General features: G+C 48.9%; 1 pseudogene; it reads left to right on the top strand.

The window, feature by feature from the left end:
* The first annotated feature begins 6,625 nt into the window (after window positions 1-6,625).
* LOC142446256 (protein FAM76A-like) lies at window positions 6,626-7,537 on the top strand (annotated as a pseudogene).
* Window positions 7,538-11,038: the final 3,501 nt, after the last annotated feature.

Genomic DNA, 11,038 nt, shown 5'->3' with positions numbered 1-11,038 from the left:
GAGCAGAGCTGAGGTCAGAAGGGAATCCTTGAGAGGGCAGTGGCATCAGACTAGGGGGCTTGTGGGAAGCAGGGATGTCAGTGAGCCGGTGCCCTGAGGAGGTGGAAGTTACAAAGCCGACAGAGGTGTTGAGAGCCCACCAAGAGTCCTCGTGATGAGTGATTCCCCGCAAAATAAACCTTGCTATTCTTAATGAAACACAGGATGTGATTCGGAAGACTTAGGTGTGCCTGACCCTTAGCACCATGTTCTTTTTGATCGCCTCATCTGCTTGTGAAAGCTGGACCTTGGGTAAGGAAGACCGAAGAAGGGTCAATGAGTTTGAATGGTAGAGCGAGAGAAGAATATTGGAAGCACAACGGACTGCAAAGAGGACAAGTCTGTCCTGGAAGCAGGGCCAGTGTGCTTAGAGGCAAGGATGTTGACACTTCATCTCACATATCGGGAGAGACCAGTCCCTGGAGATGGACATCATGCTTGGAGTGTCCAAGGGAAGTGGATAAAAAGAAAGGTCCCAATGAGAGGGATTGACACAGTGGCTACAATAATGGGCTGAAACATAATACTTGTGAGGATGGTGCAGGACCAGACAGTGTTTTGTTCTGTTGTACATAGGGTTGTATTGAGTAGGGACAGACTCAGGGGCACCTTACAACAAGAACAACAACAACAACAATTCTTTTATTGAGCTCTGATACAATAAGCTGTAGTAAGTATGAAACCAGTAAAATCAGTAAATCAAGCCCAGAATTTTCTGGTTAGGTTAGAGGCCCCTAAGTTGTTGGAGTTACTCTTCTTGCCACTAGTGTTTGAACAGCAAGCTGCCAATGATGCCCATGAATCCCAGGAGTAAGGTCCCAAATCCTACTGCCATGGTGGCACCAGCGACCTGCAACAGGGGAGAGGGTGGGATCACAGCAGATACACACAAGAGTCTTCAGCTCAGAAAGACCCACTGGGCCTTTGTTCTTTCCAGACAAATCCCAGACTGCTGTCCCCACTTCATATTTGACCTCCCTCCTTACAAAAGAAGGGCTGAATCCTGATCCCTCGGAATCTGGAGTGCACAGACTGAGGACCCCAAGTAGGTTGCTTCTCCTGCTCCTAAACAGAGGGCGTTTCCATAAGAAACATGCAGTCCATGGTAGGAAGGTACCTGCCTCATTTTGGGGGCTACCTTAGGATTAGAATTCTACAGTGGCTTGGTTGACATAGAAATATACCTTCACGTGTGTAGTTGAATTTATACATGAAGGCAAAGTTTTGGGGGTTTTTTTTGTAAAAGAAATGAACGCTTAGGTTGATTGCATCGATGATAACGCCTGCCTTTGTCCTCGGCAGGATGAGGCAGACAGGGTCCCCTCGCGGAATGCCCTCACTGTGCAGCTCCCAGGTTGGAGGGACACATGGATGTACAGGCAAGACACGTGGTGTCAGAAATCCTACCTTTTGCCAATGGTTCACATTTACTATTTGGAAACATCGGTGTCAGCTAAAATGAATGAGGGGGTGCTCAGTTTGTCTACTTCCTTGAGAGCAGGAGTGGCCCCTATTTTTGTGAAGAACAATGACCCAAGCCCTTTTATTGTCACAGAAGGCCAACCTGTACCTACTGCCTGGGGCTGCTTTGGGGGCTGAGCAGAGCAGGGCCACAGGACTAGCTGCTGGGCAGACCTCCAGCATGTACTGGCTGGTCCTTTAGAGGGAAAACCTACCCCCCCCCACACACACACACACACCACCCCGTGACGTGGCTTTGGCTCCTGCAGACCCACGCTGGCCCCCCTGCCTGCACTCATCCCCACGCCACTCTCCCTCCTCACCTCTGCCTCATCCCCAGCTTCAGCTGAACTGAAAGGCTTAAGTCAGACTCAGCTCAGGGGATACCTCTTCTAGGAAGTCTTCCTTGACCACAGCCTTGAGCAGAACGCTTGTGGGTTCAAATCCCACTCCCCCACATTATGGATGATGCCTATGAGAGACTCAGTTGCTAATGTTCTAATTCCTTAAGTCGGGCACTACAACCTGCTTAGCTGTTGGGAGGACTTGTCTCAGGGAAGGTTCCACAACAGGAGGATTCCTGTGGCTGTGGTCCTTCACCACACTGCCCTGTATGGCCGAATTGCCTGTCTCCTCATGCTCACGGCTCCCCTGACTGTGACAGTGGCTGTGACATCCTCAAGGGCAGGGCTTCCATCTCTGCTGTCCTGGCCTTGTGTCTACCTCTCTACCCCCCCCCCCGCCATCCCTAGCCAAGCCCCCAGGAAAGGACCAGCCCCTGTGAGCTGAGGGAAAGGTCTGGTTACTCTCAACAGGGACACAGGGCGAGCATACCTGGTCACTGTGGGTTATTCTGTAGCGAAGATTCTTCACAAAGTGTTTGCAGTTGTGTCTCATCAGGTCATAGGCCAGCTCCCGCCCCACCATCTTCTTTGCCTGGCGAACGATCATGTTGGGAGGCAGTGGTGTGTACTTGGCATCATCTTTGTTATTGATCTGATACTTGTGTCCCCCAGCCACCACGGACAGCAATTCCATCTTCACCTTGGCCTTGTTTGTTTTGCTTGGCCCAATGCTGGCTGAGTTCACTCCAGAAAGTCCACCTATAGATCCCAAGAAAAAAGACCTTGTTCATGGGCATGGCCAAGGGGATGGGCTACAATCCTCATGGTCTGCAGTTCAAAACCACCAGTAACTCCATGGAGAAAGACTGCCCCTTCTATTCTTTTAAAAGGTTGTAATCTTGATAGCCCACAGGGGGTGACTGTGAGTCAGCAATGACTCAATGGCAGCGAGTGAGAGAGAAGGCTTGATGGCTTAGTGGTGACAAGTAGGGCTACTAGCTGCAAGATTAGCAGTTGGAAACCTGGCTGCTAATTGGGAGAAAGACAGGGCTCTCTACTCCTATAAAGAGTTAGTCTCAGAAAACTACCCTGTCCTTTTGTCATTACGGATTCAATGGTGGTGAGATTTTTAGGGAAGGTTTAGGTTCCCTGGTGGCTTAGTGGTTATGTGTTGGGCTGCGAACTGCAAGGTCAGCAGCTCAAAGTCCCCAGCCTCTCCACAGGAGAAAGACGAGGCTTTCAACTCCCATAAAGAGTTACTGTCTTGGAAACCAACACGGGCAGTTCTACGTTGCCCTATGGAATCACCAGGAGTCAGAATTGACTGGATGGCACTGGGTTTTGGAGGGCAGGCTTTGTTGTCCTACCTTGTCTCAAGTTCAAAGAGCACAAATGAGACCCTGGACTGTGTGATGGGAGGGCCCACTGGAATTCCCTGGGCTCTGTTTCCTTCCTTCCTAAAGTAGAGAATGTGAGCTCTCCAAGAGGATTGTGGGAGTTCATTGTCTCTGACAGCATCAGAAGGGAGGGCAGAGAGGGGCAGCAGAGAAGAGGCAGGGCAAATCCAGGTGCTAGACCGAGTTTCCCCCTCACTAGTTGTGACTTTAAAACTTGCTTAACCTCCCTGAGCCAGGGCAGAGGAACCCCAGCAGGCTAATGTGACATCTTGAAACAATAGGGAAGAAACAACAGCTGTGTGCAACTGAGACCCAGGTTCTGGCTCAAGTTCATGCAAATCTGTCATCTCTGAGCCCAGTTCTAACATTTCCAAGTTGAGGTGGGTGGTTCAGATGACATCCATGCTCTTTATAGCTCAAAACTCTCTGATTCTCCTCTACGTGGATGGTGGGCCTCCCCGGGTTTGCTAGGAAGCCCATAGAAGTACCAGGAAGCAGCAGGGAGGGACTGATGGCATCAGCAGGACAGGCTGAAAACAACTCAAATCACATGGAGCCTAAGTTCATCCTGGGCTTTTGGGGTTTCTTACACTGTAGTTTACACATTTTAATTTCCCTTTCAAAGTGCATTTCAAAGGATGCTGGCTTTGTTCCTGCTCTGATCCCTCCAGCTGTGGGAAGAGGGCAGGGGGTAGAGGGGGAAATGCTGCTAAGAACAAAGGAGAGAGAAGGGACTCCCCACACCCCTCACTCCTCCTTACTGGACTGCAGGTCACAGAGGAGAAACTGGGGGTGCAAGATGACTATAGATTTAAGGGAATGCCACCATACATTTACTCCTGTACTTTCCCCCTCGGTCTCCCCAACTCTGAATCAGGCCTTCTATGTTTCTACCTGCCCCTTCTCTGTCTCTCAGTCCCTGGTCTCTCTGCCTCATCCCCTCACTCTCTAGTTACATCCCTCCTGCTCCCCACATCCCAGCCTGTTCTGCTTCACCTTGCCCTCCTTCCCCCTCCCCCTCCCTGCCCATCTGACACCTCCTATCACAGAGGTAGTGCTACCTCTCCACCCACAGAGGGTGTGCTCACGTATCATTGGCCATGCTGCCCTGTGGGACTGGGGAAAATTTTGGGCACCAGGAACCAAACCACTGTCTGCCACAGAGAGGACCCTGACTCAGAGTGACCCTATAGGACAGAGTGGAACTGCCTTGTGGGTTCCATCCTTGGGAGCAGCTGGAAAAATTGAGCCATCGACCCTGTGGCTAGTGGTCAGACACGTAACCCTCTTCACCACCTAAACTCTCTGGTGTGAACACCAGGTGTGAAGTATTTGAAGGAAGCTTGTTTCTTACTTCTTTCTTAGAGATCCCAAACAAGACATGAATGCTCAGACCACAGAACATGTGGAGAGATGATCACCCAGCGCAGTGGAGGGGCGGGAAGCACTAACGGAATAAAGGTCAACAGTCCACAGACTTTCCACCTAGAGGACAGCAGGTGATGATGACAGCACAGAACAGCCTGACTCAGTCAGCAAATGCTCCCTGAGGGCCTACTGTGTGCCGGGCAGTGAAGGGAACACAAGCACGTGGTCACTGTGCATCTGTCCACACTTCTAAACTCAGTCCTTAGGTTTAAACAGAGAATCTGTCCTTACTTTGATCAGTCAGGTGGACAACATAGTCGTCTCCCACATAGACGGCCCAGTGGCTATGGCGAGGGTAACAAAACTCAATCAGGTCGCCACGTCTTGGTTTGTCCTGCAACAGAAAAATCAGGTCAGGAATTGCTGAGCCCTCCCAGGGAGCAGCCAAGAGCTCCCTCAGCCTAGGGGTCGCAGCAGAAACAGGTGGAGGCCCCTCCATTCACTAGGATAGCAGGGGCTGGAACTGTGCTCCAGAGTGAAGGAGGGGGAGGAGGTGGAGAGGAGCTCTGTGGGTTCATGAAGTCAGGGTGCATCACTAGATATGGGTTTGTTGTTTGCACACATCTTGGTGCCTGTCAGGAAATGTATTATTCCCAAGCACGTGTGATGCCCCACAATGGCCACACGTCCTGTAATGCATGGATGGTTAGATTCTCTGCCAACCTGATGTACGTGGGTAAAGGAAGGGGTGAAGTATAACCTATCAATCAAGTCATAGCCCGAGGATGTGGGTGTGGTCTATTAATAAGAGAGACACCCAGGAGGATGGATCTCTCTCTCAACCTCTTTGCCTTCCTGCTTGCTAGGATTCTGCATCTGATTTGGGGGAGGGGATGTGACTTGGGGTCCCTGGGAGCTATTGTCTCCGTGTTGTGTCTCTGTGGACCTTGGGGCCACGTGACCTGCACCAACTGGGCTGTGACCTCTTGACATCCTGCTGTCCTTCCTGCTTCACATTCCAACAGCTGCATGAGTCTGAAGGGGACTCCAGCTAGCAGTGGACTCATGGACTTGAGCTGGGCAGGGATGGGCTGCGTTCTTGACATACAATTCTTACTTGTTATAAAATTCTTTCTTATACATATGTGAGCATGATTAGTTTGGCTTCCCTGGAAACCTCATCGGTGTTCATGTAGCCTGAGTGAGGCTGCAGCTTCACTGTCCTGGATTGCAAAGCCCAACATGCCCAACAGGATGCCGAGCACTTGACCCACATCACCCAGCACCCCTTTGACCATGAGGGGTCTCAGGAAGGTGAAGTCCCTGGCCAGTGATCCTTATCCAGAGAGTAGGAGAGCTGGTTTGAAACCTAAGTCTGAAAGTTTCGAACATTTGAGCCTTAATGATTGCAGGCAGAGCTGAGTCAGCTGCATGTCTAGATTTAGTCAAGCCATCTCAGGGTGGAGTTGGGAGTTGACGGTGAGTCTGTACCTTCCTGGAATTCACATGAGTGGGAGGCACATTGGCCAGCCCCAGCTGGATGGTACATGCTCTAAGCATACAAATTTTATCAGCATGGCTCTGAGCCAACAACTGTCATGCACCCACTCCCTGATTAAGATGGGCTGGGTCAGATGAAGCAGGATAGCTAGATCAGAGCAGTTGAGCTAAGGTGGGAGTAGTGATGTTTTCAGTTGCTTTGGAAGCCTGCTAGGGAGACATGATTAATAGTCAAATGGGGTTGGGGCTAAGGCGCATATTTGGGAGTCATAATAATAATATCTTTAAGTCGGAATCAGAATCCTCTGAAGCTGTGAGTTCCAACCACTTTCTGCTCAATCAACCTTGAAATGACCCAGTAAAGTGAACCAACATCCACTGTCTCTAAGCCCTCCCTAGTCTGCCAATGCCTGCCCACTGTAGCAGCCCACAGCCTGTCCCTGCTGCTTCTGCCTCCAGATTGTATTTCAGCCTATCTGATAAAGAAATCACCCCTGAGCAAATTCTGGGCTGCACATGGCGGTGTTCTACATTTGCACCAAGTACCACTAGCGATTCCCTTTCAAGGCTCTATCTCATGGGCAGCAGCTGTGCTGGGAATGTCGGATTTCCCATCCTGTTGTAAAGTGCACTTGTTGTAGTACTGAGGACCGGAAGAGAATAAAGCCAATACAACCGGCCAGAAATGTGTTCAGAATGTGCTCTTGTACAGAACACCCAAACTGAGTCAGTGTTGCAACATAATTGCTGCATTCATTGGCAATAAATGACAGCGCTTTGCAAACTCAGAGAAAACGTATGAACCCCCTATTCTCTTGAACAGTGCAGGCATCAGTGTGCCTTTGACAAGAAAGATGATGGAAAGAAGGCCGATGGAAAATGGCTGTGTTGGCCCTGCACTGTCTACAAAGGACTCCTTCCAAAGGCCCAAGAGCAGAGGAAGGCCCTGAACAGCTCCTCCCGTGCCGGCCACCAGGAGAAGGAGTAGTGTCATGGACTGAGTGGTGGGAGCCATTCCACCAGCCAGAAAACACTTTCTACATCTTCAATACAAAATTAAACCCCAAAGAACAAAGCCAAATTTGACCCAGTCACAACCAATGGAGAGAGCTTTTCCCCAGACCTGGCTCTGGGTTCACCGGGCCCTGTCCACTCTGTCATTGCCCGACTCAAGGAAGAAGTGGCCACTCTGGAGAAGAGGCTGCAACCAAAGGATCAAATGCTTTTAGAGAAAGAGAAGATTGATGAGTTGAAGGCGGATTGCCAGTAACCAGGACTCTCAGATTACAGCCAAAATGAGCCAGAGGGCGCAAACCCACAAAAGTCACAGAACAACTGCAGGCCCCAAACTAAGAACTTCTGAAGCAGACCACTGCCTTGTCCAAGAGCAGGAAGTCCGAGAAATTGGGAGCCACAACTTCTCCCTGAGAGCCCACCAGGAAGCCACCCAGCAGCAGCGCATGGAGTGCTCCGTTCCCCGTGGGAGAGCCCTCTGGTCTCTGGGAATTGCAAGCTTTCTTGAGAAATCTTCATTTTCTTACTTTTGTCTTTTTCTTGCAATTTCAGTGGATGGACTGAGTGGAAATAGTTGGTTTGTGCTCCGTACAGACTGCGTGCTTGAGTATTTGGGGTTGGAATCTCTCTTTTCTCTCTCTCTCCCCTCTCTTGGGCACTACTCTTTCATTTTTTGTGGCAATCACTGCTCAGTGTTATGTGCAGAATAATTTCCTCCCTTGTCATATCCTGCCACATCCATGAGCAAATAGTGAAGCATTCCTTACCTGGCACTGATACCCTCTGAAATCCTGAAACTGCCAGTAGGAAGAATGTAAAGTGGAAGAAGCCCAGCCTCTCCAACCAACCTTTTATTTCAGGATATATTTTTGGTTTCCCCCCAGGTGTATTATGTATGAACTTTGTACTATATATAGCAGAGTTTTATTTACTTATTTTTAAAAGAACCGTCTTCCTCATAAAGGACTAACGGTAGCCTAACTAGTTCTTCTTGTAAACAGGATGCCTCTTCAAGAAACAGGCCTGCTCTCCAGCTTTTCCTGAGAATCCCAACTTTTCTTTCTTGTTAACTTGCACACCAGCCTGTGTGATCACGAGGTGCCAAAAGGATCAGTTATCAGGTATTAAACAATAAAAAAATCATATTGTGTGCTCACCTCTCCAATACAACTGCTGAAGACTAATGGGTGCATAAGCAAATGTGGTGAAGAAAGCTGATGGTACCCCGCTATCAAAGATATAGCGTCTGGGGTCTTAAAGGCTTGAAAGTAAGCAAGCAGCCATCTAGCTGAGAAGCATCAAAGCCCACATGGAAGAAGCACACCAGCCTGTGTGATCACAAAATGTTGAAGGGATCAGGTATCAGGCATCAAACAACAAAAATCCAAATCATTGTGAATGAGGGGGGGTGTAGAGTGGGGACTCAAGGCCCATCTGTAGGCAACAGGACATGCCCTTATAGAAGGGCCACAGGAAGGAGAGGAGCCAGTCAGTGCAGTGTAGCAACAATGAAACATACAACTTTCCTCTAAATGCTTTCCTCCCCCGCCCACCCACAATGTCATGTTCCCAGTTCTACCTTACAAATCTGGCTAGACCAGAGGATGTACACTAGTACAGATAGGAAATGGAAACACAGGGAATCCAGGACAGATGATCCCTTCAGGACCAGTGCCGAGCGTGGCAGTACTGGGAGGGTTGAGGTAGGATGGGGTGCAAAGGGGGAACCGATTACATGGATCTACATATAATTTCCTCCCTGGGAGATACACAACATAAAAGTGGGTGAAGGTAAATGTCAGACAATGTAAGATATGACAAAAAATAGTAATTTATGAATTATCAAGGTTTCATGAGGGAATAGGGAGGAGGGGGAAAAATGAGGAGCTGATACCAAGGGCTCAAGCAAAAAGCAAAGCTTTTGAAAATGATGATGGCAACAAATGTAAAAATGTGCTTGACACAATGGATGGACGTATGGATTGTGATAAGTGTAAAGGTGAAACTGAGGTACAGAGATCCAGACAGGCATAACTGACAGGACAAGGGAGAGAAGAAACAGAAATAGCTTTATTAGGGTGGAAGCTCCCGGACGAGGTTCCATGACCTAGGCCAACAGGTGAGGGAAGTCATGCTTAGCAGCTGGCGACGAGGTTTTTAAAGCAGTGGTGAGGCCTGTATGGCAATGATGGCAATTACCATATGGGGTCTGGACACGCTGAGAATTGCTTGCTTACTCCTTGGGACTTCCTTTGTACCCAGAGCATCTGGTTTCACTGGCTATCTTATCTGGGAGTTATCTTGTCTGGCACCATCTGCTGCTGACCTTTGGGATGTACAGAGAAGCACATGCAGGGCCCTGACTTGCTTCAGCTTAGTCCAAACAATCCAGCGTTTTTAGTGATAAAGGGGCATTGATATCAGATCCGACTCCCTCCTGCTGATATGGGGTGATGGGTCAGGGCTATGGACTAGACCAACACTGGCAGGTAGAGGGCTATAAGGATGTAACAAGAGTTGGTTAGCATTAGATTGGATATGTCTTTCATTTTTTTCTTGAAGGAACTTAAAAGGACAAGGGCTTAAAAGTAACAGCAAGCAAATTATTACTCTGTGTTGTACCAGGGCCATGACCCAGGACATAATGGGGTTTTGGAATCAGGAGGTGGTTGCTGTGTTGCCCCAGCAGCGACTTCTGATTTCTTCGGCCATGGTTTTTACATTTTGCTCAACCAGTCCCAACTCATTAATACAGCAGCGTCACTCTTCTCCTAGAAACATGCATGTGCCTTCTTTGTCAGCTGTTAACAGGTCTAATGCACAACGGTTCTGAAGGGTCTCCTGCGCAGGGATGTAAGCTGTCGCTGTAAGGAGGTGAGAAACTCTGAGGTGGAGTTTATGACTAGCTGTAGTTGTTTGTTAAAGTTCTGTGTTTGGAGCATGCTGAGCTCTAATTCTCTCCTGGAAATTGTTGTTGCTGCCAGGGAGGAGGTAAAACCAAGGTTTACTGGGACAGGTAGGGATACAAGTATGTTTTCCCTTACTAGCGCTGATTTATTATCATGTTAACAGCAGCACCCTTGGACTGTCGCTGCAGGGAGGCTAGAGAGACAGGATGGATTAGGAATGCTGCTCTTCTTGACTTTGGGTGGGGAGTAACTATGCTAATTCATTCTGACCATGTAGGATGAGCTGAGGAACTGCATACTGGAAAACAAGGTCCTTCTGTGGAAAAGTTTACACATTTAGTTATTTGCTCAGCCAAAGTCGGTGCGTGGAGGTCCTTTCTGACCCAGCATCTATCTAGAGTAAACCCTGAGTGGTGGGGTGAGGCACAGGCCCGAATATACAATCTTGGAATGAGATAATGGTGCCTTGAAGGGAGAGAGAAGTTGGGCTGCATTTGCTTTAGAACTGTTTCAGGAGGGGCTGCAGGTAAAGGCAAACAAATGCTGACAATCGGCGTTAAGGGGGTTGGTGAAAAAGGTGTAGTGGAGGGGGATATGTGGGACAAAAGAGTTAGGTGTCGGGAACTACTGGGAATATGGGGATACCAGCTTCATTAATGAGGTGCACGTCCTGGACCAAGCGATAAGTACCATTTGGTTTCTTCCTGGTGAGACTGAAGTGTTGCAGGGAGAGTGGGTAGCAGTAATGAGGTGGTCAGAAAGGAGGCATTGTGTGATGGGCTAACATCGGGTAGCAATGAGGTCTGCAGGGCCAGTTCTTTCATGTCGGGTGAAAGAAGGGGAAGGAGCAGAGGTCCCGTGAGACCAAAAGTAAGGTGTAATGAGTCTCCTAACTTATTTTAAATGTCTCTTATAAGGGATTATAAGGAAGGAATGAGTGAAGGGCTAGTACCCCTGGGGCAGGCAGGCTTGCCATCAATGTCCATGACTGAGATTGAGGAAGGAC

The sequence above is a fragment of the Tenrec ecaudatus genome, chromosome 4 (assembly GCF_050624435.1).
Source record: "Tenrec ecaudatus isolate mTenEca1 chromosome 4, mTenEca1.hap1, whole genome shotgun sequence".
Lineage (NCBI taxonomy): Eukaryota > Metazoa > Chordata > Mammalia > Afrosoricida > Tenrecidae > Tenrec > Tenrec ecaudatus.
The sequence above is the reverse complement of the archived record's forward strand: the minus strand, read 5'-3'. Positions and strand labels throughout refer to the sequence as shown.